Raw genomic sequence first — 26789 nt, 5'->3', positions numbered from 1 at the left:
TTGGTATCATTCAGGAAAAATAATTGGATGCATTATATATTCCATTTAATTTTGACTTATTCTACAAGTATATTTTTTACTAATGTAAATTGAAATATTTTTTCATAATCATGTGTATGTGTATATTTCAAGGAGATAGAAGTAAGTTAATTACACAGTTTTTAGCTATCATGTAGCTGTCTCTTGGAAAGAGCTTGGCTTCTATCTTTTAAGTATAAACACAAATTTTATAACATAAATATAGAGTTATAGATACTTACGCATTATTGGCATTTGAGACAACACATAGAGACAGTTCAAGCTAACAGACTGCAATAATTGTATGGCTATTACTTCATAGTCTGAGATGTATATTCAATTGGCTATTGCTATTGAAAGGCTCAAATTAAATGATAGAGAGCATATAACATCATGTCACAAAATTATAGTTTGTTGAAAAGGAACAAAGGTTGTGACCATCATTGTTGGCAGTGTGTGGTGAGTAATGATACATTATCTGATTTTTAAAATTGCAGTGACAAGAATCTTTTATATAAAGAGTAAATAATATAAATAATATGCAATTTTCCAATGAACTAAATTCGTAATAATTTTTTGAATGACAGGCCCTGATAATACAAAGTATAAAATATAATTTCTGAACAGAAATTAAAGTAGCTAATGAGGTTAATATATCACTTGATGGGAGTTTTAGAGACAGCTCAGGAAAAAAAGAAAGAAGTATTCTAAATAGAGAAACATTAGAAAGGCACTAGAATCTAAAAATGAAATGTTGTCAGATGACTTACAACTCAGCCTTGAAATTATTACTGAATACTGACCTGGAATCAAGTTGCTTAAATTTCATAGGTTACATTTCTTATGTTAAAAAAAAAACAAAAAAGATAGTAGAACAAGATTACTCTTAACCCTGACCTCCCGGCCTCAATTTTTGATTATTGTAAATATAATACTCAAAGATAACAGTTATGCTGTATGTCCAAAAGTAGTTATCATCTTAACCCTAAAACATGCTTTTCTACCACATTACTTGTGTGTGTGTGCCTGTTAGCATTACAGGTATGTGTATACATACGTTCAAACTCATTAAATTACACATAATAAATATGTGCAGTTTTTTGTATATTAATTATATCTCAATAAAGTTGTAAAAAATTTGTTAAGCAAGAGGCAGACTTAGACAAGCCGTCATGCTCAAGACCAAGACAATCTTCCTTTTGCAAACCAAAATAAAGAAAAAATATAAATATAGTCAACTGCCCCACAAAGTTAGATAGTGCTTAAACAACAGACAGAAACAATGATAAATTTCTGTAATATATAAAATAAGTTGGGGGCAGGATTAACAAGAATCTCAACAATTAAAAATCCTGAAACACCATTTAAGCCAAAGAGAGATTACCTAATTAGAGGCGTTTTCTAATAAAAGTTGGACAAACATCCTTCAATCATAGGAAGTGGAGCTGGCATAAAAGAAAGTGGAAGAAGAGGATAATTAATTAAAATACTGAAAACAGTTTCAGGATTCTAGTTTTCATTTTCCCAATCAAACTAAATTTAAGAATGGTGACCTCTAAAATAAACTCAAGATCTATATCTGTACACCTCCAGAGGGGACATTTTTACTGTAGAGAAATGTGGGGTAGAGCTCTGGTGAATCCTAACTTCCAGAGGGACAAGAAGTTGACAGAACTAAAAGACTCAATGGGGACCTTAAAGCAAAGTCCAGCTAATTCCAGCATCCCATCATAAATATATTTTACTTTTGTAATTTAAATGTAAATGCTGAGGAAAAAAATTTTTAACATATAATTCTATATTCTGTCTTTCAAAAATCAAAGCAAGATATGCACTGTTGGTGGGAATGTAAATTGATACAGCCACTATGTAGAACAGTATGGAGGTTCCTTAAAAAACTAAAAATAGAACTACCATATGACCCAGCAATCCCACTACTGGGCATATACCCTGAGAAAACCATAATTCAAAAAGAGTCATGTACCAAAATGTTCATTGCAGCTCTATTTACAATAGCCAGGACATGGAAACAACCTAAGTGTCCATCATTGGACGAATGGATAAAGAAGATGTGGCATATATATACAATGGAATATTACTCAGCCATAAAAAGAAACGAAATGGAGTTATTTGTAGTGAGGTGGATGGAGTTAGAGTTGGTCATACAGAGTGAAGTAAGTCAGAAAGAGAAAAACAAATACAGTATGCTAACACATATATATGGAATCTAAGGAAAAAAAAAAAAAAAAAGGTCATGAAGAACCTAGTGGCAAGACGGGAATAAAGACACAGACCTACTAGAGAATGGACTTGAGGATATGGGGAGGGGGAAGGGTAAGATGTGACAAAGAGAGAGAGTGGCATGGACATATATACACTACCAAACGTAAAATAGATAGCTAGTGGGAAGCAACCGCATAGCACACGGAGATCAGCTCTGTGCTTTGTGACCACCTAGAGGTGTGGGATAGGGAGAGCGGGAGGGAGGGAGATGCAAGAGGGAAGAGATATGGGAACATATGTATATGTATAACTGATTCACTTTGTTATAAAGCAGAAACTAACACACCATTGTAAAGCAATTATACTCCAATAAAGATGTTAAAAAAAAAAACTCAGTAAAGAAAAAAAAAAATCAAAGCAAGATAAAAATATATTTGACCATTCAAAAACATTCACCAGTAATATTATTTTTGAATAAAATCATAAGTAATCCAATAAAGTAAATATTAAATTACTAAATATTAGAAAGAGGACAACCTAAAATAAAAGAAAAATAAAAAGTAAAGAAATCAGTAAACTGAGTCATTGTTGACTCTCTAGCAGTGAAATTTAGAGAAAGTGTTGGTAATTCACAAACGGATCTAATGTAATACATGGAAATATTGGATAATAATTCATTCAAGGAATACCAACTATTGAGAAAAAAATTTAAGCAGTGGGGAAAATACAGTACTCAAACTGTATGAAAACTATATCCTCATTAAGCTTATAAGGGAGAAAACAAACATAAAGATAAATAAAATATTTTACATATTCTAAATAGAAAAATAAAGCAGAGAATGGATAGAAGATATTAAGGAGGGCCAGGAAAATCTGCACACTTAGTGAAGACATGAAAGAATTCCGTGAAAATAGAATGCTTGACTAAAAAATGAAGAAAGTGTGAGAACAATGTTCTGGGAAAAGAACATTTCAGGCTGAAGGAATAGCAGCTATTAAATTGCTGAGATAGTTCAAGATACAATGAGGAGGGCAATATGGTTGGAAGATAAAGAACAAGATAAATAATGTAGTAGAAGATGATGTCAGAGAAATATCTCGGATTGGTGTGAGGAAGGAAGGAGTCAAATCATACATATCCTTAGAAGTCATTGTTGAGATTTTGGCCATGATATGAATGAGGACTGTGAGCGGAGGAATGACAGGATGTGACTTATCTTTAATATCTTAACAATTTTTTTCCTGGCTAATGGTTGAAAATAAACTATAGGTAACCCAGGGCAGAAGCAGGGGGACTAGTTAGGAAGCTACTACAACATTCTAGGCAAAATATGATGGTGGTTTGAACTGGATGACATTGTAATTTTCTTTATATTTTGAAGATATATTTAATGAGATTCTTGACATACTCAACTGGTTTTGAGAGAAAGAATTTAAGAATGACTCTAAGTTTTTTGGCTTAAGCAAGTGGAAGAATGAAGTTACCATTTATAGCAATGGGAAAGACTCTTAGAGAAGCAAATGTGGGGAATATTTGAAGTTCATGTTCAAGTCATGATAAACTTAATAGTCCAAATAGGTATCCAGTCAGATGTTTTTAGTTCACTGTTAGATATATGTTAGGCATTAAAGAGAACTGGAAAAGAGATACACATTTTAGAGTCATTAGGATTTAGATGATATTTAAAACAATGAGACTAAATGAAATATACAAGGACATTAGTGCAGCTATAACATAGAAAAGTAAATCATCCTTGCATCATTGTAAAGTTTAGAGGTTGGAGAGATCAGAATAGTCCAGCAAAGGATAGTAATAAATACTATCCTATAGTATAGGATAGAGATGAAAGTGGAAAACTAGAAGTATGCTGTATCTTGGGGCCAATAAAGAAAGGGTTTCAATGAAATGACAGTGATTTTTTTTTTGTATGTCTACAGATAGGTTAATATAGATGAGGACTGAGGATTGATTTTTGTATTGATATTTAACACCATGTTGGTGATTTTTGAATTTTACTACGGCAGGTGGCATGAGAGTTCAATTGAAATATGTTTAAAAAATAATGAAAGGAGAGAAATTTGAGACAGCAATATAAACAGTTATTTCAAGGAGTTTTGCTATAAGTGGAAGAAGAAAAGTAGGAGATAGGAAAAGGGGAAGTGGGTTCAAAAATTAGTTTCTTTGTTTCTTTCCTTCTTTTTTTTTTTTTTTTTGCTTGTTTTGTTTTTGTTTTTGTTTTACCATGGAAGAAAGAGCTTCATGGTTACATGCTGAAATGAAGAGTTGAGAAGTAAAGAGGAGGGGTTTTTTTTGTTTTTTGTTTTTTTAAATGTAACAGAAGGGACATGGAAAAATGGCTGTTGAGATGAGTTGGTTTTTAATCCAGGAACAGAAAGGTTTTCTTAGGACCATGCATTGTTCAACTATAGAAAAGTATAGAAGGTGTACTATTTTTGTACTTATCCAACTATTAACCTAGAAGTAGTGAAATAAGAATCAAGCTCTTCAACAGAGAATGAGTAGTGAAAGATGAGTTAGAGGTTTGAAGAGAGAGAAAATATAAAGCTCCATTTAAGAGAGTGAGAAAACAAATTATACACATATTACAATAATACAGTGGTCTACTTAAAAAATAATGATAGAACATACAAGTATCTATCAAGTTCAAAAAAGTAAAAAACAGAGAAATTTTCTTTAAATGAGTATTATTGAAAAGGAAATTGGGTATGTATCTCTAAGCAAATTTTAACTCCAAATGAAATAAATGATATTTTAGAAAAACTTATATGAACATATCTGCATTAAAAAGTTAACAACAACAACAGAAACTTTACTAGACCACCAATGATCTGAAGAAATCAAAGAAATTTAAGTTCAATGAATAGTATCTTGTCATGGCCATTGAAATCAGATTTTTTTCAGATTCTAGTATATACTGCAATCTTGGCAATTTTTATGCCCCAGTTCCCACATCTTTAAAAATATTGACATAATAAAAATACCTGCTTCATAATGCTTTTTGTTATTGTTGCATGACCTAAAAAAGTTTATGTAAAGTTTTTAGTGTGTTGCCTTGCATATAAATTAATATTATTATTATATTCCCTACTCCCTTGAAAGGTCCATGTCCATTGTTTTAATATGTCTTTTCAAAAATGTAAGGTACTAAAATGTTAGAGTATTTAAGGCAATAAATATTTCTGTATAATGCTAACAACAAAATTGGCAAATATTATAAACATAAATGAATTCTATTTACCAGTATGGCTCAAACCAAATATAGTATTCAATACTGTATTGAAATATACCATTCTCATACTTACTATTGCTGTAAAATTTATTATACCAAAACTTAGTGCTTTAAGGCATCAACTTTATTTTGTTACTAATTTTGTAGGTCAGAATCTCCATAAGAGCTTGGCTAGGAAGTTCTCTCTTGAGTCTCTCATTTGGTTGCAGTTGAGTGTCACCTGAGGCTGCTGTCATCTGAAGTCCCAACAGGGCTGGTCATGCAAGATAACTTACTCACTTGGCTGGATGATGATTCAGTCAGCTTCAGCATTGCTGAAACTGCCCATTGGACTACCTCCACATGGCTTCTCCCTCAAAGTGATTTCAGTGTGATTTAACTTCTCATACTGTAACTCAGGAGTTCAAAAGTAAGTTCCCTACAGCCAAGGCAGAAGCTCCATGGCCTTTTATGACATAGTCTTGGAAATATTACAATGGTACTTCTGCTATACTCTCTTGGTCAAAGCAGTTCCAAATCTCTCATATTCAAGGGGTAGGGCAGATACTCCCACTTTTTGATGGGAACAGAGCCATAATAGTATTAACCACAACACATACCTAAGAGGAATTAAGGGATGAAGGAATGGTTTATGTCAGAACTTCTCAATAGAGATAGAAGAGATATTTGATATAATTCACTGCCTACTCTTGATTAAAAAATTGAAGAGTATGCTACTAGGAATCTTCTGCAAATACTATTAATTGCCAGGGGAAAATAAAAACCTCAGTGGGAAAATATTTATTCATTTAACAAATATTTACTGAGCATCTATTCTGTGTAATAAAATACAGGATATCCTTCCATTGAACATAGAGCTACGAATAAACGATGTCTATACTAACATGAAATTTACTAGAATAGAGGAAAAAAAACAGTGTACTTCATTTTATCTTTATATGCTTAGGAAATTCCTACTTCTTCTTTCAGACGCAGCCCTCTCAAGTCCTACATTAAAAGAGGCTGGCATACTATGGCCTGCCAGCTAAATCCTTCCCATCTCCTGTTTTTGTAAATAAAGTTTTATTGGAACACACAGCAACATCCATCCCTTATTGTTTCTGGCTGCTTTGATGCTACATTGGTAGAGTCAAGTATTGAGACAAAGACCATATTGTCCGGAAACTTGAAAATGTTTACTAAGTGGTTCTTTAAAGCAAACGTTTGCTAACTTTTTTTCTATATAGAGATTTCTTGAATTTGCCAAACAAATGTTTTATAACATAAAAAATGCAGTTGGAATATGACTTTAATAGATCTTTTTATACTATATAAACTTTGTTTTCCTTACCACACATAAGTTTTTGAGGATAAGGACTATGATTTAATCATCTTTGAATATCCAGCTACTAATACAGTGTTAGATATATTGGGGTTATTCCATTAAGAAGTTTATAGCTGCATGAATAAATGACTGAGCACTGGGTCCAGTCTTCCCTCATTACTCTTTCTCTCTGACTGATCCCCTCTATTCCTGCAATTTCAGATAATACCTCTAGTGAAGTTTAATCCTCAATATAAAGGTGTAGGTGTCCTTTATGTTTATTCAACACCTGAGAGGGACTCTCCAAGCTGATATGTTGCAGGTGATTCAAATTCAATACATTCTTATCAAGACCAATTATTTTCTTCTACTGGAAATATACTTCTTTTTGTAATCATCATTTTAAAACAATGGCTTTACCATTGTTCCAGATAGTATTGCATAATGATTAAGAATATTAGCAGAAGAGACAAAGAGAAAAGAAGATAACCATATTAAACTTTATCCAGGCAAGAAAACTGAATGTCAATCCTGAGCATATGAAGTAATGGATAGGAAGTTACTAATTAGCAATCTAGTTGTGCTAATTCTACCTCTGAAATGTCTGTTATGTTAGACTTCTTGTTTCCATTCTCAATGCCACTAAACGCATTCGTTTCCCAAAGACCAGAGACCTAAACTTTTATGACAGAAATCGAATTCTTCTAATTGTCCTGCCTCTTAACTGTGCTCACCAACTCATTCTTTTATTTATTTCACCCAGTACGTAACGCAAGAGTGTTAGGATATAAGAGGCATAGTGCTAGGTGCTGAGTATAGGACAGTGAATAAGAGAGTTCTAGGTCTTCAAGCCTTCTATTTGGAGCAAAAATAAAAATTAAATTTCAAAAAATTAAATTATACAAGTTTTCTCTCCACATGGTATCAGAGTTATTTAATGAAAACAGAAAAGTCACTCTCTCCACTGATCAAAATCCTCTAATGAGTCTCTTTTCCTTCATGCAATCTCAGTTCCTTTGCGCATCTTTCAAGCTTATCCCCTTTCTGATGTCTATCTCTTTTGTTTCAACTAGCGCCTTTTTCCTTTGAATACCATTTACATTAGCCATTTTACAGCGTATGTGGTATGCACTTTCACATTTCTGTAGCATTGCTTGAACCTCTACTTCTACATAAAGCCTTTCTTAAGTTCCTCCCTCAATTGCTATCCCCAGTAGAAATCAATCCCACCCCTACCCTCTACTGCCCGGGCATTTGTATGGAAAAACATATATTTCTATGTCAGGATAACATTTACATTAATGTTATATTGTACATATTTATTTGTATTTTTCCTTCAGTAAATTATATGTTCCTAAGTTTTAAATTTTCAATTGTTTTAATATTGCCTATGGGTATAGCACTGTAATATATGGGCTCAATATGTACTTATTGTGGCTTTGAAAGTCCCATCACTGTGTTCTTCTTTTAATTTCAAAGATTATGAAAAGAAACATAAACATCAATAGAGTCTAGTATCTGAAGCAGTTTAGCAGGTTGAATGAAATAAAATAAAAATTGTTTGAAACACAACTATGTGTTTATTGCTCAGACTTCATAATATTTGCAAAAATATATGTATTTACATAGCTTATTCATATTATGGGTTCACATTATTTTTAAAAAGTGAACTTCATATGTTATTTGAGACAATATTTTTATGCAAGCATCCATTAGATAAAATAATATTTCTGAGATATTTTGTTTAGGATACATTGGTTTCTACTGGAAAAAAATAAAGCAAATACTGCAAAGAAAAAAAATGGGCATAAAATTTGTATAATGGTAGAGTTATATAAAAACAAGGGAAACGTCAGTTTAGAATATATGCTATTATCTCTGTTTCTTAGAAAAACAAAAAGAAGTTGTATATTATGCTTCAAAGTTAAAAGCTTTTAAAGGTTTAAACACTTGAGAGGATATTTTAAGAAAATATTTCTAAGAATACGCTAAACTCACAATTTAATCTGAAGGATTACTTAATGTAATTTTTTTTAAAACATCTTTATTGAAGTATAATTGCTTTACAATGGTGTGTTAGTTTCTGCTTTATAACAAAGTGAATCAGTTATACATACACATATATGCTCAAATCTCATCCCTCTTGCATCTCCTTCCCACCCTCCCTATCCCACTCCTCTAGGTGGTCACAAAGCACCAAGCTGATTTCCCTGTGCTATGCGGCTGCTTCCCACTAGCTATCTATTTCACATTTGATAGTATATGTAAGTCAATGCACTCTCTCACTTTGTCCCAGCTTACCCTTTGCCCTCCCCGTGTCCTCAAGTCCATGCTCTATGTCTGCATCTTTATTCCTGTACTGCCCCTAGGTTCTTCAAAACCATTTTTAAATTTTTTTTTAGATTCCATATATATGTGTTAACATACGGTATTTATTTTACTCTTTCTGACTTACTTCCCTCTGTATGATACTCTCAAGGTCCATCCACCTCACTACCAACAATTCAGTTTCGTTTTTTTTTTTTATGGCTGAGTAATATTCCATTGTGCATATGTGCCACATCTTGTTTATCCAGTCATCTGTCCATGGACACTTATGTTGCTTCCATGTCCTGGCTATTGTAAATAGAGTTGCAGTGAACATTGTGGTACATGACTCTTTTTGAATTATGGTTTTCTCAGGGTACATGCCCAGTAGTGGAATTGCTGGGTCGTATGGTAGTTCTATTTTTAGTTTTTAAAGGAACCTTCATACTGTTCTCTATAGTGGCTGTATCAACATATATTCCCACCAACAGTGCAACAGGGTTCCCTTTTCTCCACACCTTTTCCAGCATTTATTGTTTGTAGATTTTTTGGTGATGGCCATTCTGACTGGTGTGAGGTGCTATCTCATTGTAGTTTTGATTTGCATTTCTCTAATGATTAGTGATGTTGAGCATTCTTTCATGTGTTTGTTGGCAATCTGTATATCTTCTTTGGAGAAATGTCTGTTTAGGTCTTATGCCCATTTTTTGATTGGTTTGTTTCTTTCTTTGATATTGAGCTGCATGTGTTGCTTGTAAATTTTGGAGATTAAGCCTTTGTCAGTTGCTTCATTTGCAAATATTTTCTCCCATTCTGAGGGTTGTCTTTTCGTCTTCTTTATGGTTTCCTTTGCTGTGCAAAAGCTTTGAAGTTTCATTAGGTCCCATTTGTTTATTTTTCTTTTTATTTCCATTTCTCGAGGTGGGTCAGAAAGGATCCTGCTATGATTTATGTCATACAGTGTTCTGCCTATGTTTCCCTCTAAGAGTTTTATAGTGTCTGGCCTTACATTTAGGTCTTTAATCCATTTTGAGTTTATTTTGGTGTATGGTGCTAGGGAGTGTTCTAAATTTCATTCTTTTACTTGTAGCTGTCCAGTATTCCCAGCACCACTTATTGAAGAGGCTGTCTTTTCTCCATCGTACATTCTTGCCTCCTTTATCAAAAATAAGGTGACCATATGTGTGTGGGTTTATCTCTGGGCTTTCTATCCTGTTGCATTGATCTATATTTCTGTTTTTGTGCCAGTACCATACAGTACTTGATTACTGTAGCTTTGCAGTATAGTCTGAAGTCAGGGAGCCTGATTCCTCCAGCTCCGTTTTTCTTTCTCAAGATTGCTTTAGCTATTCAGGGCCTTTGTGTTTCCATACAAATTGTGAAATTTTTTGTTCTAGTTTTGTGAAAAATGCCATTGGTAGCTTGATAGGGATTGCACTGAATCTGTAGATTGCTTTGGGTAGTATAGTCATTTTCACAATGTTGATTCTTCCAATCCAAGAACATGGTATATCTCTCCATCTGTTTGTATCATCTTTAATTTCTTTCATCAGTGTCTTATAGCTTTCTGCATATAGGTCTTTTTTTTTTTTTTAAACTTCTTTATTGGAGTATAAATGCTTTACAATGGTGTGTTAGTTTCTGCCCTATAACAAAGTGAATCAGTTATACATATACATATGTCCCCATATCTCTTCCCTCTTGTGTCTCCCTCCCTCCCACCCTCCCTATCCCACCCCTCTAGGTGGTCACAAAGCACCGAGCTGATCTCCCTGTGCTATGCGGCTGCTTCCCACTAGCTATCTATTTTACATTTGGTAGTGTATATATGTCCATGCCACTCTCTCACTTTGTCCCAGCTTACCCTTCCCCCTCCCCGTATCCTCAAGTCCATTCTCTAGTAGGTCTGTGTCTTTATTCCCATCTTGCCCCTAGGTTCTTCATGACCTTTCGTTTTTGTTTTTTTTTTTTAAGATTCCATATATATGTGTTAGCATACTGTATTTGTTTTTCTCTTTCTGACTTACTTCACTCTGTATGACAGACTCTAGGTTCATCCACCTCACTACAAATAACTCAATTTCATTTCCTTTTATGGCTGAGTAATATTCCATTGTATATATGTGCCACATCTTCTTTATCCATTCATCTTGCATACAGGTCTTTTGTCTCCTTAGGTAGGTTTACTCCTAGGTATTTTATTCTTTTTGTTGCAGTGGTAAATGGGAGTGTTTCCTTAACTTCTCTTTCAGATTTTTCATCATTAGTGTATAGGAATGCAAGAGATTTCTGTGCATTAATTTTGTATCCTGCTACTTTACCAAATTCATTGCTTAGGTCTAATAGTTTTCCAGTAGCATCTTTAGGATTCTCTATGTATAATATCATGTCATCTGCAAACAGTGATAGCTTTACTTCTTCTTTTCCGATTTGGATTCCTTTTATTTCTTTTTCTTCTCTGATTGCTGTGGCTAAACTTCCAAAACTATGTTGAATAATAACGGTGAGAGTGGACAACCTTGTCTTCTTCCTGATCTTAGTGGAAATGGTTTCAGTTTTTCACCATTGAGAATGATGTTGGCTGTGGGTTTGTCATATATGGCCTTTATTATGTTGAGGTAAGTTCCCTCTATGCCTACTTTCTGGAGGGTTTTTATCATAAATGGGTGTTGAATTTAGTCAAAAGCTTTTTCTGCATCTATTGAGATGATCATATGGTTTTTCTCCTTCAGTTTGTTAATTTGGTGTATCATATTGATTGATTTGCATATACTGAAGAATCCTTGTATTCCTGGGATAAACCCCACTTGATCATGGTGTATGATCTTTTTAATGTGTTGTTGGATTCTGTTTGCTAGTATTTTGTTGAGGATTTTTGCATCTATGTTCATCGGTGATATTGGCCTGTAGTTTTCTTTCTTGGTGACATCTTTGTCTGGTTTTAGTATCAGGGTGATGGTGACCTTGTAGAATGAGTTTGGGAGTGTTCCTCCCTCTGCTATATTTTGGAAGAGTTTGAGAAGGATAGGTGTTAGCTCTTCTCTAAATGTTTGATAGAATTCGCCTGTGTAGCCACCTTTCCTGGGCTTTTGTTTGTTGGAAGCTTTTTAATCACAGTTTCGATTTCAGTGCTTGTGATTGGTGTTTATATTTTCTATTTCTTCCTGGTTCAGTGTTGGAAGGTTGTGCTTTTCTAAGAATTTGTCCATTTGTTCCAGGTTGTCCATTTTATTGGCATATAGCTGCTTGTAGTAATCTCTCATGATTACTTTGTATATCTGCAGTGTCAGTTTGTTATTTCTGCAGTGGCAGTTGTTACTTCTCCTTTTTCATTTCTAATTCTATTGATTTGAGTCTCCTCCCTTTTTTTTCTTGATGAGTCTGGCTAATGGTGTATCAATTTTGTTTTTCTTCTCAAAGAACCAGAGTTTTATTGATCTTCGCTATTGTTTCCTTCATTTCTTTTTCATTTATTTCTGATCTGAGTTTTATGATTCCTTTCCTTCTTCTAACTTTGGGTTTTTTTGTTCTTCTTTCTCTAACTGCTTTAGGTATAAGGTTAGGTTGTTTATTTGAGAGTTTTCTTATTTCTTCAGGAAGAACTGTATTGCTATAACTTCCCTCTTAGAACTGCTCTTGCTGCATCCTATAGGTTTTCAGTTGTCGTGTTTCATTGTCATTTGTTTCTAGGTATTTTTTGATTTTCTCTTTGATTTCTTCAGTGATCCCTTGATTATTTAGTAACCTATTTTTTAGCCTTCATATGTTTGTATTTTTTACATTTTTTTCTCTGTAATTTATATCTAGTCTCAGAGCGCTGTGGTCAGAAAAGATACTTGATACAATTTCAATTTTCTTAAATTTACCAAGGCTTGATTTGTGACCCATATCTTGATATGATCTATCCTGGAGAATGTTCCCTGGGCACTTGAGAAGAAAGTGTATTCTGTTCTTTTTGGATAGAATGCCCTATAAATATCAATTAAGTCCATCTTGTTTAATGTGTCATTTAAAGCTTGTGCTTCCTTATTTATTTTCATTTTGGATGATCCGTCTTTTAGTGAAAGTGGGGTGTTAAAGTCCTCTACTACTATTGTGTTACTGTTGATTTCCCCTTTAATGGCCGTTAGCATTTGCCTTATGTATTGAGGTGCTCCTATGTTGGGTGCATAAATATTTACAATTGTTATATCTTCTTCTTGGATCAATCCCTTGATCATTATGTAGTGCCCTTCTTTGTCTCTTGTAACAGTCTTTATTTTAAAGTCTATTTTGTCTGATATGAGAATTGCTACTCCAGCTTTCTTTTGGTTTCCATTTACATGGAATATCTTTTTCCATTCTCTCACTTTTAGTCTGTATGTGTCCCTAGGTCTGAAGTGGGTCCCTTGTAGACAGCATTTATATGGGTCTTGTTTTTGTATCCATTCAGCCAGTCTATGTCTTTTGGTGGGAGCATTTAATCCATTTACCTTTAAGGTAATTATCACTATGTATGTTCTTATTACCATTTTCTTAATTGTTTTGGTTTGTTTTTGTAGGTCTTTTCCTTGTCTTGTGTATCCTGCCTAGAGAAGTCCCTTTAGCATTTGTTGTAAAGCTGCTTTAGTGGTGCTGGATTCTCTTAACTTTTGCTTGTCTGTAAAGGTTCTAATTTCTCTGTCAAATCTGAATGAGATCCTTGCTGGGTAGAGTAATCTTGGTTGTAGGTTTTACCCTTTCATAACTTTAAATATGTCCTGCCACTCCCTTCTGGCTTGCAGAGTTTCTGATGAAAGATCAGCTCTTAACCTTATGGGGTTTCCCTTGTATGTTATTTGTTGCTTTTCCCTTGCTGCTTTTAATATTTTTTCTTTGAATTTAATTTTTGATAGTTTGATTAATATGTGTCTTGGTGTGTTTCTCCTTGGATTTATCCTGTATGGGACTCTCTGCGCTTCCTGGACTTGATTGACTATTTCCTTTCCCATGTTAGGGAAGTTTTCAACTATAATCTCTTCAAATGTTTTCTCAGACTCTTTTTCTCTTCTTCTTCTGGGACCCCTATAATTTGAATGTTGCTGCGTTTATGTTGTACCAGAGGCCTCTGAGACTGTCGTCAATTCTTTTCATTCTTTTTCTTTATTCTGCTCTGCAGTAGTTATTTCCACTATTTTATCTTCCAGGTCACTTAACCATTCTTCGGCATCAGTTATTCTGCTATTGATTCCTTCTAGGGAATTTTTAATTTCATCTATTGTGCTGTTCATCCTTGTTTGTTTGCTCTTTAGTTCTCCTAGGTCCTTGTTAAAAGTTTCTTGTATTTTCTTCTTTCTATTTCCAAGATTTTGGATATCTTTACTATCATTACTCTGAATTCTTTTTCAGGTAGACTGCCTATTTCCTCTTCATTTTTTTGGTCTGGTGTGTTTTTACTTTGCTCCTTCATCTGCTGCGTATTTCGCTGTCTTCTCATTTTGTTTAACTTACTGTGTTTGGGGGTCTCCTTTTCGCAGGCTGCAGGTTCATAGTCCCATTGTTTTTTGGTGTCTGCCCCCAGTGGGTGAGTTTGGTTCAGTGGCTTGTGTAGGTTTCCTGGTGGAGGGGACGGATGCCTGTGTTCTGGTGGGTGGGGCTGGATCTTGTCTTTCTGGTGGGGAGGGCCTCTTCCAGTGGTGTGTTTTGGGGTGTCTGTGAACTTAGTATGATTTTAGGCAGCCTCTCTGCTGATGAGTGGGTTTGAGTTCCTGTCTTGGTAATTGTTTGGCATGGGGCACCCAGCACTGGAGCTTGCTGGCCATTGGGTGGAGCTGGGTCTTAGCATTGAGAGAAATCTCTGGGAGAACTCTCACTGATTGATATTATGTGGCACTGGGAAGTCTCTGATGGTCCAATGTCCTGAACTCAGCTCTCCCACTTCAGAGGCTCAGGTCTGACACCAGGCTGGAGCACCAAGACCCTGTCAGTCACAGGGCATGTGGCAGGGGAAGTAATGTTCCCCCAAGGACACAGACTTACAAATCCCTGGAACCACCTGGCTGGTGCACAGCAATGGGGACCTGGAGCCGCCGGAGGGGCAGGATGGTGGCCTGAGGCGCACAGGGCAGCCTGGTGTCCTTGGGGTCAGAGCCGGGCTATCTGCGCTGCCTGCACCACCCAGCGCGCCAGGGACTCCGCCTGAGCTTGATAGGCATCTGCACCCCAGATTTCTGTCATACACTATTAACTAAAGAGAATCAGCTTGGCACTTTCTACTGTACATTCTCATCCACTGAATGTTATTAACTCTGCATACTGCAATTACTCTCAGTCAGTGAATGCTACCCTGTGCTCTCCTGAGTTTACTGTGATCTGGATTTTTGTCCTTCATTTCTCTATAATCTATTTTTCTGCCTTAATTTTTATTTGAGGGAATATTTTTGACCCATATTGCCTGATAAATGGTCAGGAAGTTAGATTTTTATCTCCTCCAAAGAAAAGGACAATTCTAAATGTAAAACATATGTTAGAGCTACACAAGGAATCTCTAAGGAAATCATGGCAGAAACAGGTAAAATTCAGAGAAAATTTTGAATTGTTGGAATTCCTATGCAATTTCATAAGAACACTTATAAACATTAGTGCTGTCTGGAAGAACTGAATCCCAATTGTATGCTGACTGAAAATGTGGCAGGGATTATGTTGTGATTTGCAGCAAGCCACCTCCATGGGAATTAAGATAAAACAGCATTGTTCAGGAAACAACCTTACTTCTAGCAAAAAAATGGCCCAATATAAACAGAGTATAATCAAAATATATATACTATCATATTAAAGGTGATTATCTTAAGGGACTGAAATTATAGCTGATCATTATTTTATTGCTATATTAAAAATTATCTACACATGAAAATATTGACATTATTGAAGCTAACAAATTTTAAAAATTAGTTGTCTCTCCATTTCATCCCATCATTTCAGTCGTGCTTCTTATATTTAGTTAAATGTCAAAAGTAGAAATATCATTTTGAAAGTGATCATTTTGAACTGAATTTTCCTACTAGAACTTTTGAACTGAATTTTCCTACTAGAACTTTAAAATCACTATTTACTTAGAAGAGAACTATACATTTAAAATATTTATTTAAATTAAGGCTCAATTAGAAGGAACAACTAAAATCTACCACTTTATCATAAATGTAATTTACATATAGGTTTCATGTTCATCTCTGCATTAAGAGCATAATCTAAAAAATGTATTAAAATGTTTGAAAGCTTATTTGTTCAAGTATACTTTCTCTTATTATTCTATAATGCCATTCAGAGTACTATTACAGGGTGCAAAATAAAATTTCATTACTGATTAGAATACATGTTTAAAGGTCAGCTGTAGCAAAGCATTTCAAAACTTGATTAGATTATGCTTGTTAAAGTTTCTGCACACCTTTGAATTTCAAAGTAATTATAGTTAAACAATATACTGGCAGGAAAAAATCGTGGTTATGTTACAAACTGTGACATTATTAGGTCAAATAAGGCATTTCTAAACTTACGCCATTTAAAGGTTCTTATGTTTCCAAAGAGAACAAAATTTTAGGTTTATATTGGTTTTAAACTAATTAGGTATTTTTATATATTCTATTTCCTTTAGTAAGGAATGTATGTAAATATATACTTTTAGACACTACATTTTTTAAAGTCTCTAAAATAGATTAGCTATTATTTCCTTACGTAATACTTCACAAGTGTTCATTTAACATGTCTATTTTCCAAAAGAACATTTTCAGTTATATTACTCTTCTAATTTTTTTGTTTTTTAAACTTATTAAAATTATTCTCCTAGAGATGGCATAATGCTGGTTATTTAGGCTTTAGTCATTTTTAAAACATAAATTTGTGAAATAATGTCTTTTAAAATAATACATCTGATAAATTTTATCTTATATGTAGACAACCTGAATTTATAAATGGAGATATATTTATGACACTATATTCCAATAACACATTTTAAAATATTTGTAGTAGATAATATAGAATTGGAGAGAATGGCAGAATAAACATTCTTACAGATTGTCATATAATGCAATCAATAACTCCATGAGCAATTGTATATAGCCTGAATCTTGATTCAAAAAACTTAATGAAGTATTTACTTTACTGATAAGGAGTTATCCTAATCATCCTGTCAATCTCTGATAATAATACTGAATAATTAAATGAATAACTGTTTCCATATTTTTAAAGTTTGTTACCCAGTATTAGGGCCTTATATTGGATTGCAATTTTTAAAAATTTTGCCTTGATATTAATCATTATGCCAGTATTATTTTATAAAAATATACAATTATTTTTACTAAACCATTTCATATACAATTAACATCAATTGAAACCTGTGACATAAATTATCCTTTTAGTTATTAACTCAGTCTATACACAGTATTATCACAGGATGTCACAAAACTACCCATTAAGAAATAATTTCAAAATCTCTCAAAAGTCAACGTACTTTGAGAGAGAAAGAAATCCAGAGTGCATTGAATGAACTCATTAACTGCAATTTTATATGTCTTAAATCATCTCTAACGTCTGGCTTTGAAAAGAAAAGGAATTAATATAATCACAGGAGACAGATGTCCAATTAAATAATCAAATGTACCATATTCAGAAAGATCCACAGATCTGATCTTTAAGAACATGCTCAGGTATATACAGTAAGGAAGATACAGTTTACATCACTCAGTGATTCTTTATCATGTTCAAATATCAGTCCCTTCTAAAAAGGAAAAATGAAACTAGAGTGCTTCTCAGATTGTTAAAACTTTGAGTAATTATTGCTATTCTGTTAAATTTTTATGGCTAAATCTATGCAATAAAGACCAAAAATAGCTTCTTTCCAAAGGATTGATCTTTAGACCCAGTGTACGATATTCTAACTCAGGTGACAAATCATCTAAAAAAGTTCCTGCAACTTTCATTGAAGTGATCTTCATATTATTTTCCTTTAGGAACTCTGCATTTATACACAATTGGATGTTAAAATATTGTCAAAATGGTGAACATTACTCATGGAAAAAGAGAATCAACAGGCGGATTAATAGAATACTATAATGACTTTGGATCAAGTATGAAGTTGATATCTCCATTTTCTTGATGAGAGTTACCTAATCTTTATTACACAAGGTAATATTACCAGGAATATCAACCAGGTAGCTTTCCGCTGGACTAGAGATAAATTTCCGTAGCATTTTTAGGCTGCAGTGTCACACATGACCTAATACATGTTTTTGCAAATACAAAAACAAAATCCCTATAATTTAATGCATTAGATAATTTTTCAATGACCTTATGTTTAAATAGAAAAATAATATCTATGAAACATTATGCGATTAAGTACTGGATGTTTACGGACTCATTAGAGTTACCAATTTTCTTATACCTTTACGGCCTTCACTATACATACTGCCTGGACCATATTTCCCATCCTCATTACTTGCTTAACAATGGGGAGTTATCAAGTTTTGGAGTCTCTTACCTTGCAGTAATGGGCCAGCGCTAATACAGTGCTCAGTAATTGCCTGGGACAGCCCACTGAAGGTGTGACTTAGGTGTAAAGACCGCTGTCAGGCAATTATGTACACTTCCTGCACAGAAGGTCTGAGAGACATGTTTGCATGTCCATGTACATATATCAGTTTAGTAAAAATAATGGTAAAGCAAAAATAATTACAAAAACAATAACGGTCTTCCCTCGGTATCCAAGGGAAGCTGGTTGCAGGACCTGTCTCAAATTCCTCCAATACCATAGTTCTGCATGTACTGATTCAACGACCCTTGAATCGTGCAGTACTGTAGTATTTACCATTGAAAAAAAGCTGCTTATAAGTGGACCTGTGCAGTTCAAACCCACTTTGTTCAAGGGTCAACTGTAACAGGTTTGATAACATCTAGGAGCATATTTTTTTAAAAGGTCAATAAAACACTAAAATTCTTTAGCAATTCAAATCAAGCAAAAATGGGAAAAATAAATCTCAGAAATATATTTATTTAGCAATAAAGAAGAATGCATATTTTGGAAATTATAACTATGGTCTCTGGAGCCAGAAATCATTGGTCCAAATCTTGACTAATGTTACTGGATATGATAATAGACATGTGAGTTATCTTATTTAGAATTTAGTTAACTCATCTGTAAAGTAGAGATATTAGTTCTTAACTCATGTTTTTTAAAATTTAAATGTGTGAATATATGTAAAATACAGTTATGCCTGGAATACAGTAAATTCTGTATGAGTGTGTTCTCTTATTCAATAAAGACTACAAACTCCCAAAAGTCAGAGACTTTTGTCTGCTTTGTTCATGGTCATATCCTCTGTACTTAGAAGAATATCTGATAAGTAGTGTGTGATCAGTCAGTATCTGTTAAAGGAACAACTGAAAAAAGTAAGAAGTTGTAGCGGAGGCTCTAGGGTCCCTCTCGAATTCCAATTTCAGCACCTTAGGACTCAAAGTCCCAGCCGCTAGCAAGTGCTGGTGATTAAAGGCTTTCAGGAATTGCCTCAAGCAGTAAAAGACATCTTCCCATGGCCCCTCCCCAGAGCATCCTGCACTGGCTGATCTATGCCAAGACATATAGGCCTGGTCCCCTTGCACCAAGGTGGAAAAATAATGAAGGACCATTCTGGCATTGGACTCCCTGTGGAATCATAGGATCAGCTAATGTCTTCGTCAAGACTGTACTGCATTTCAACTTCTCACTCTGACCAATCTTATTTTCTCCACACCCTCCCAGGGGTGTTGATCTCTAAAGCACTACCCAATAATCTTCCTACATCAAAGCTCCATGTTAGAGTCTTGTTCCTGGGGAACCAATGGCAAACAGAAGTTTTTTAAAGACTACCCTCACAAATATGCCTTTTCAGATGTTTTATGACTAAGATATACATATATTGATATATATATATATACAAACATAGTATGTATGTATACATATAAAAATACAATCCTAATAATTTGGTAATAAAACATTGAAAAAGATGAAATAAGAGAAAAAAAGCTGAAGCAGAAGGCTTGGAATTATTTTCTATTATTCATTTATACTAATTAGCAGACAAAATGAGATAGACTAAAACTAGCTTGTCTTCCTTCTTCCTCATTCCAAGGAAACCGTTTTAAGGAGCATTTATCAAATATCAAATCTAGCGATATATTTTAAAAAATTAAATAGTAAATCAAGTATGATTTATTGAATGAATAACAAGTTCATATAGCTTAGGAAGTTAGACTACAAGATTCTATCATATCAACAGGTCAAAAAAGAAATATCACATTGTCAGCTATAAGCGTTTGTTAAATCTCAACATCCATTAATCCATTACTGATAAAAGGAAAACTATGTATGGGAATTTACTTTTTAAACACACCAAGGAATGATGTGAATTCAAACACTAACATCAAATCTATCAGGAAAAATGTAGAATTTCTAATAAAGTCACATATAAGATAAATATGCTTAATATGTATGTTATGTGACGTTGTGTTTTGTGTTGGCCTCAGCCTATCAATAGTGACATTATCAGTTAGAAATCCATAGGCACTCACCTGGGCCTGTACTATTAGTGGGGAGCCTTCACAGACATTTCCCCAACCGAAGTCAATGTGGGTGGCTGTACCAAACCTTGTGGCTCTTATTATGATTACAAGATTCACCACAGCAACAACCATCAGAGAACTTTGAGACGACAAAGTTTATTACTCATAGGTCCCGGAGGAACCATGGCATGCCTGGGGCCACACAGTGAGGTCATAGGAGGGGGGAGAGAGAAAGAGAGAGAGAGAGAAGACCTGGGGTTCAGCTTTTCTTGGGATGGATGGTGAAGTAACTAGGGTTTCGTGGGTTCACTCTTTATTGTTGAATCTAAAACACAAGAGTGGGAATTAAAGTGAAGGAAGGGAAAAGCAAGCAGTGAAATATTCAGTTAAGTCAACCAGAGCTCTTCAAACAAAACAGCAACTTCATGGGTGGGCCAGCCTAGCTCTTTATTTAATTGTGTAGCTGGCAAGATGGATGTTTTTGAAGTAGAGGCCTCTGCCATCAAAAGCTAATGTCAGGCAGTTGCAGTACAATCAAAAAGGCTAATTGGCAGGTGTTTTCACTACACATTGTTGTGGAAATTAACTCAAATACTTGAAAAAATGAAACGGGGCATAAATTTTGAAAGAAGACAAAATCATCATCATTTGTAGTAGATATCAATATAATAGTTCATTTGAAATACCCAAGACAATCAGGTAAAATCTAGGAGAACTATTAATTTCATCTAGTGCAGTAAGTGGAAAAGGATAGTTTATTGATAGTTATCACTCCATTGGATAACAATAACAGAAAATAAAAAAACAAAAATTTCTCTACCTCATATCGTATAACAAAATAAATTTGAGAAAGACTAAGTAGCTTGAAAAAGATACAAAAAATTAAACATCTCATTACTGTGATTATACATATCACATGTTATTATATTTTCCTTTTCTTTATTTAGATAAGGCATCTGAGCTATCCAAATCTGTTAATTATATATGTTTAATATAGTTTTGTATGTTTATTGTCACAGAACCTATGTATATATGCACAAATATCACTGATGACTATGGTTATGAAAACCTTGCAAAGAGATGATAGTCATTCTTTTAATTCCCCAGGAAGTATAGGGGTCATAATGGGTGCACAGTACATGCTTATCATATGGCTAAATAATGTAGAATAAATAAATATATAATATAATGCTATTACACATTGATGGTCTGACACCATCAAGAAATTAGAAAATTTTATTTTACAGCTTTCAAGTGTTTAGGCATAGGTAGTTGAAAAGAAAGCATGTTCCTCTAAGCAGTTTTAGGCTCAAGGTAGTACACATTTACACTTAAGAGTATTTACCTGTTTTCAATGATAAAGTTTCAAGCAAATGTTTTGCACAGAAGAAAAGGCCCCAAAGGATGCCCAAATATCAAGGCAAAAGGGACAAAGGTTATGTGGGGCAATCCTGACTCCTGGGCTCTCCACATGCTCCAGAACGTATTAAATGCTTGAAAAGGAAGAATATGTTTTGGCAGCATTGCGAGATCCAAAGCAAAACTGAAGATATAGTTGTATTCAATACAGACATAGATCTCTAGAAAGATATTTTCATAAGCAAGCATTGCAGGCATTCAACTGTGCATGGCAAGAATATCTCATGAAGCAGAGTGCAGGCCTGGAATGAACATGCTGGAATACAGAGGAAACTGTTGAAACAGTTGAAACTGTTGAAACTGCTTCAGTGACACCCATAGCAGCAGGAGATAACAACAATGGTAGTATCAGCAGCAAAAAAGGGCTATTTTTCCACTTATAAATGCAATTGAACATATGGCCAGCTTAATTAGGACTTTTCTCATTAACTCAGAATAGGCAGCCTCTACTGAAGCACCCCTGATAGAGAATCTGCGTGAATAACGATCTATAGGTTTGCAAAAAGACCATTTAATAAGTTGGAAACCAAGAAGTCAGCTATGAGCATCTGTGTAACATTTGCTTATTTTTACCATATTTAGTCACTCTCTGCTGTGTACCAGGAGCCCTCGAGCCACATTCAAAACTCCCATTGATAAGAATGGTTTATTTAATGCCACCTTCAAAGAAGCTGCCTGTAGTTAGAAGTTGAAGCACCATTAAAACATAAGAAAATATTAGCAGAACTGTATGCAGAGAAAGTGTACATTTGTATGTTGTAATTATGTTAAGTCACAGGTGAAACATGAAAAATAAATTTGGTATTTTCCAATCAGAAACCTAGTAGTGCCAGAATGGGTTCTCTTTCCTCTCCACAAATAAGTAAAATGAAAGCTAAAATGTTATTAGCATGTGAACCTCTTACCGTATAAATGCACAATACAATGACAGCATAATTTTTAGGAATACATAGACCATTCTTTTGCATTTCGTGTACTTAACATTTAGGATTTAGAGTGAGGCAAGGATAGAAGATGATTAAAGGGCAGGTCCTTACAATTATAATGTCTGGATGAACTTAGACTAAGAAGCAAAGGTGGATGATATTTTTGTTAGAAATTTAAAGACATAAATAAGTAATTAAGACAGGAAGAGCCCAGGCACCTGAATTAGTGACCTGGTTTCAAGCATCCATTACTCCACCTTTCACCTAAGACAAATTACTTATCTTCACTGAGCTCATTTCACAATCAGGAAGATGGATGTGATAACATTACCCTGCCTCATAAGGGTGAGTGTGAGTGGTAACCTTGATAATGCATTTAAAGCTTTAACAACATATCTACCAGAGGAGCAGAGTTTAATAAACATGGAATATTATGATGAAGAACACCTGGATTTTAGCATTTAAATTATTTAGATTTGAGGCCAAATTCTTTTTATTTAGTTTTCATAGATGAGGCTACAAACTCAGTTGCTCTGAGCCAGTTTCCCAACTTGTTCTAATCATCAGAATCAGTTAAGTTAAAATTCTGGGTTCCCAAGGCCTTCCCTTGGCGATTTCAATTTAGTAGAAATTGGGCAGAGCATGGGAATCTGCCGAGTTTTAGAAATACAAGCCATGTGGCTAGAAATTAAACACAATCTAAGTGAAAATTTCTTAGTGCCTTATAAAAAAATAGATAATAGCCTGGAAATGAAACATAAAGTAATCTTGTTTCCTCAAGATTCTTAAATGTTTAAGTAAAAACTAAATACTTGCTCTCCATAACCGAGACTAAACAATTCTTTAGTTCTCTGAAATGATGGAGAAAACATGTATGTTTTTAAAGCAGAAAACATACCTAAAATACTCCCCTCCAGTATAAATTGAGTATAGTAAATTGTATTAATCAATAATGACAACATAAAAGTGTATTTCTTTTCTTGTATGTATTTCCTTACCTTGTGATGGGAGATGACTCTCTAGGGGTTTTTGATGTTTCTGCACATCTTAGAGCAGAGGTAATAATTTAATCTTGTTCCAGACTATTTTTTCAAGGAGATTTGTACAGTGAGCAGACTTTGTGCAGAGATCATATATCCCTCCAGAGCAAAGGGCAGGCATTCTTACTATCATTATAAAAGATTTTGGTTCCCTAATCTCAGGGTCTGCCACCTATAATGAAGCTCCCTGTGTGTGCAAGTATCCTCTGACCCTTTTTGCATAGCCCTGTAAAAATTGGTGGTCAGAGGGCCAATTAAAAATGATAATACAATGCTTAGTGCCATTGCTGTGATTAATATACTGTCTTTTCTCTGACCCAGGAGACTTATGTCTTCTACCAGCATTCAGGAAAGTGTGGCATACTAACTTGTTGGCTTGCAAATAGGGTAAAGTCTAAAACACTTCGCAGTTCTTGACAGACGTACGTAATTTCTTTTGTGTAAGCTTCTTTTTAGATATCCTGAATGTATGCTCTGCAATATGTCTTGAAGATCTAAAGTTAATGGGAATCCTGACATGAATGGTGTTATGAAAGAAAGGAGAATTAAGAATGGCTGAATTTTTGGTTGTAAATATGTACTTTGATTTCCAAAATCAAAGATTCTAAAGGAATGAAAAGTAAATTTAACACACCAACTAGATCTCTGATAATATAAAGATACTCCTGCAAATAAATTTCCATCTGTTTCGCTCTGGCTGGCTTCAAATCCATCTGTATCTCTTTTTGATTCTGATCAGATATAATTGCTCTCAGGGGAAAAGCTTTGTTGTCTTTCCAATGATTCATATTTTCTGGGTTAACCCTACACAGGGGGCAATTCTAAGTCACACATCAGGCAGCCTAAATAATCAGTAGTTAGGCATTAAGTTTATAAAACGTTTCAAGAACAGAGATTCTTAGTTTACATAACAGGAGAAATAAAAAAGAGAGAGAGAAAATAGACTAAGATTTCCAAAGCTAGCCAGTTAGTTGATAAGATTCAGGATAAAAATCAATGGCACAGAATTTATAGTTCGAAGTTACAAATTAGTGTGAGAAAGAGAATCACTGGCAAGGGAGAGGATACTTCAGGTTTCAGATGCCAGAGCGTTACTGGAACTGTCTTCCCTTCATTTGATTTATTCTTCAACTGCCTTAAAAAAAAACACCCTAAGTTTATTTTCTTTTTGAATCTTTAAACTATAACCTATTCTTTTTTTTTGTATCTTTGAGAAATCTCTCCCTCCCACCATCCCCTGATGCCTTGCCCTCTTTAACCTCTGAGCAGACCAGTTATTCCATGAACTGTGAAATTTCTTTTTTTTAAACCTTGCTTAAATACAGCATCACTTAATAAGAATCATCCACAACTCATTCTTTCCATCTCTCAAAATAGTATAATTTTCACTTCCCATTTATGGTTTCTTATTTTCCTTTGCATGTAGATTCGGTATAATATACTATTCCCTTGGGTTTATAAACATGAATTCCATATTCTTCTTTCTCTTTGATTTGTTACTAGCCTTAGAGGGATAGTGACAATGATTCCTGGTTCTTTGAACCCTACCCCAGCATACACTGCTAAATTATGATGATACCATGCTGCCTGCAGTAGACTGTTTTCCTGCTGCCTCACTTCCGATATCCTTAATCTCTGAATTATGATGCCAAGTGAAAACTATGTTAGGGTATTGGTCATACTTCTTTTAATTCACTGTGGTTCTCTTGATTATCTTTTTCATTATCACTAGAAACAATTTCCTTCCAAGAAGAAACAAGATACATGGAGTAGTGACATTTTAACACTACCAGACAGTATTTACAAAGCTAAAATCAACAGAATCGGTGCCAAAAAGAATTAACATGTAGCTCAGTATTATCCTCCATGGGAAGAAAGCCAAAAGAGTGGTGTGAGTTGCCAAAACTCTGTAAACTTTTAATGTGAGCACTGTCTTTGACTGTTATTTGTTATTTTTTTGGAGGAAAAAAATAATAACAAACTCACTTTTTATGAAAACAGTTTGTCTCTTGCAAATGAGATGGGGAATTAAAAAAAAGAAAGAATGAAGATTGGAGTCATACTGTATATTAAATTTCCACATTATTTTAAAAGTTTTCCAAATATTATAACTTCTGCAATAGGTTTAGAAATAAATTGGGCACACATATATCGATTTACTAGGTTGAGATGTATCTTAAAAGATGAAACCAGTTTTGTACTGAACCAAGCTTATATTGTCTTGCAAATGCCAACTGTCTACATTTCTCCCAAATCCAAGTTTCAGTGAAAATGTTCAGTAGATTGAAATTGGTCATTATGGGAATATTTATACTGCAAAAATCAGCAAATGCTATATTATGGCTTTGTAAATTTAATTTATTTATGCTGAAGAGCTGGTTTACTGTAACACAGCTATTTACAGCTAAAGGCATAAACATACAATCATGGGCTATTATTAAACCTCAGATGTTAGATCTTCTGTTCAAAATGCTCACACTTACAAAAACTTAAGGAAGTCACATGTAAGTACCAAATTGTGAGTTCAATGCAGATATTGATTAGTGCTTAACTTTATTTTGTTTTTTTAATTGAAATATAGCTGGTTTACAATATTGTATTACTTTCAGGTGTATAGCATAGTGATTCAATATTTTTACAGATTATATTCCCTTTAAAGTTATTATAAACTAATGGCTATATTTCCCTGTGCTGTACAATAGATCCTTTTTGCTTATCTATTTTATACGTAGTAGTTTTTATCGCTTAATCTCCT

At 34.2% G+C, this 26789-nt stretch overlaps 1 long non-coding RNA gene across 1 annotated transcript in view; it reads right to left on the bottom strand.

Annotated features, from left to right (window-relative positions):
* LOC309627403 overlaps positions 1-23249 on the bottom strand; it is a 436636-nt gene extending 413387 nt beyond the window's left edge. The window contains exon 1 of the long non-coding RNA XR_014243726.1: positions 11145-23249. This is a non-coding gene — a long non-coding RNA (uncharacterized lncRNA). The remainder of the gene's footprint in view (positions 1-11144) is intronic.
* Positions 23250-26789: the final 3540 nt, after the last annotated feature.

This window comes from Balaenoptera borealis, assembly GCF_965194805.1.
Source record: "Balaenoptera borealis genome assembly, chromosome: 4".
Classification (NCBI taxonomy): domain Eukaryota; kingdom Metazoa; phylum Chordata; class Mammalia; order Artiodactyla; family Balaenopteridae; genus Balaenoptera; species Balaenoptera borealis.
Note: the sequence above shows the minus strand (reverse complement) of the source record. Positions and strands in the feature narration are given on the sequence as shown.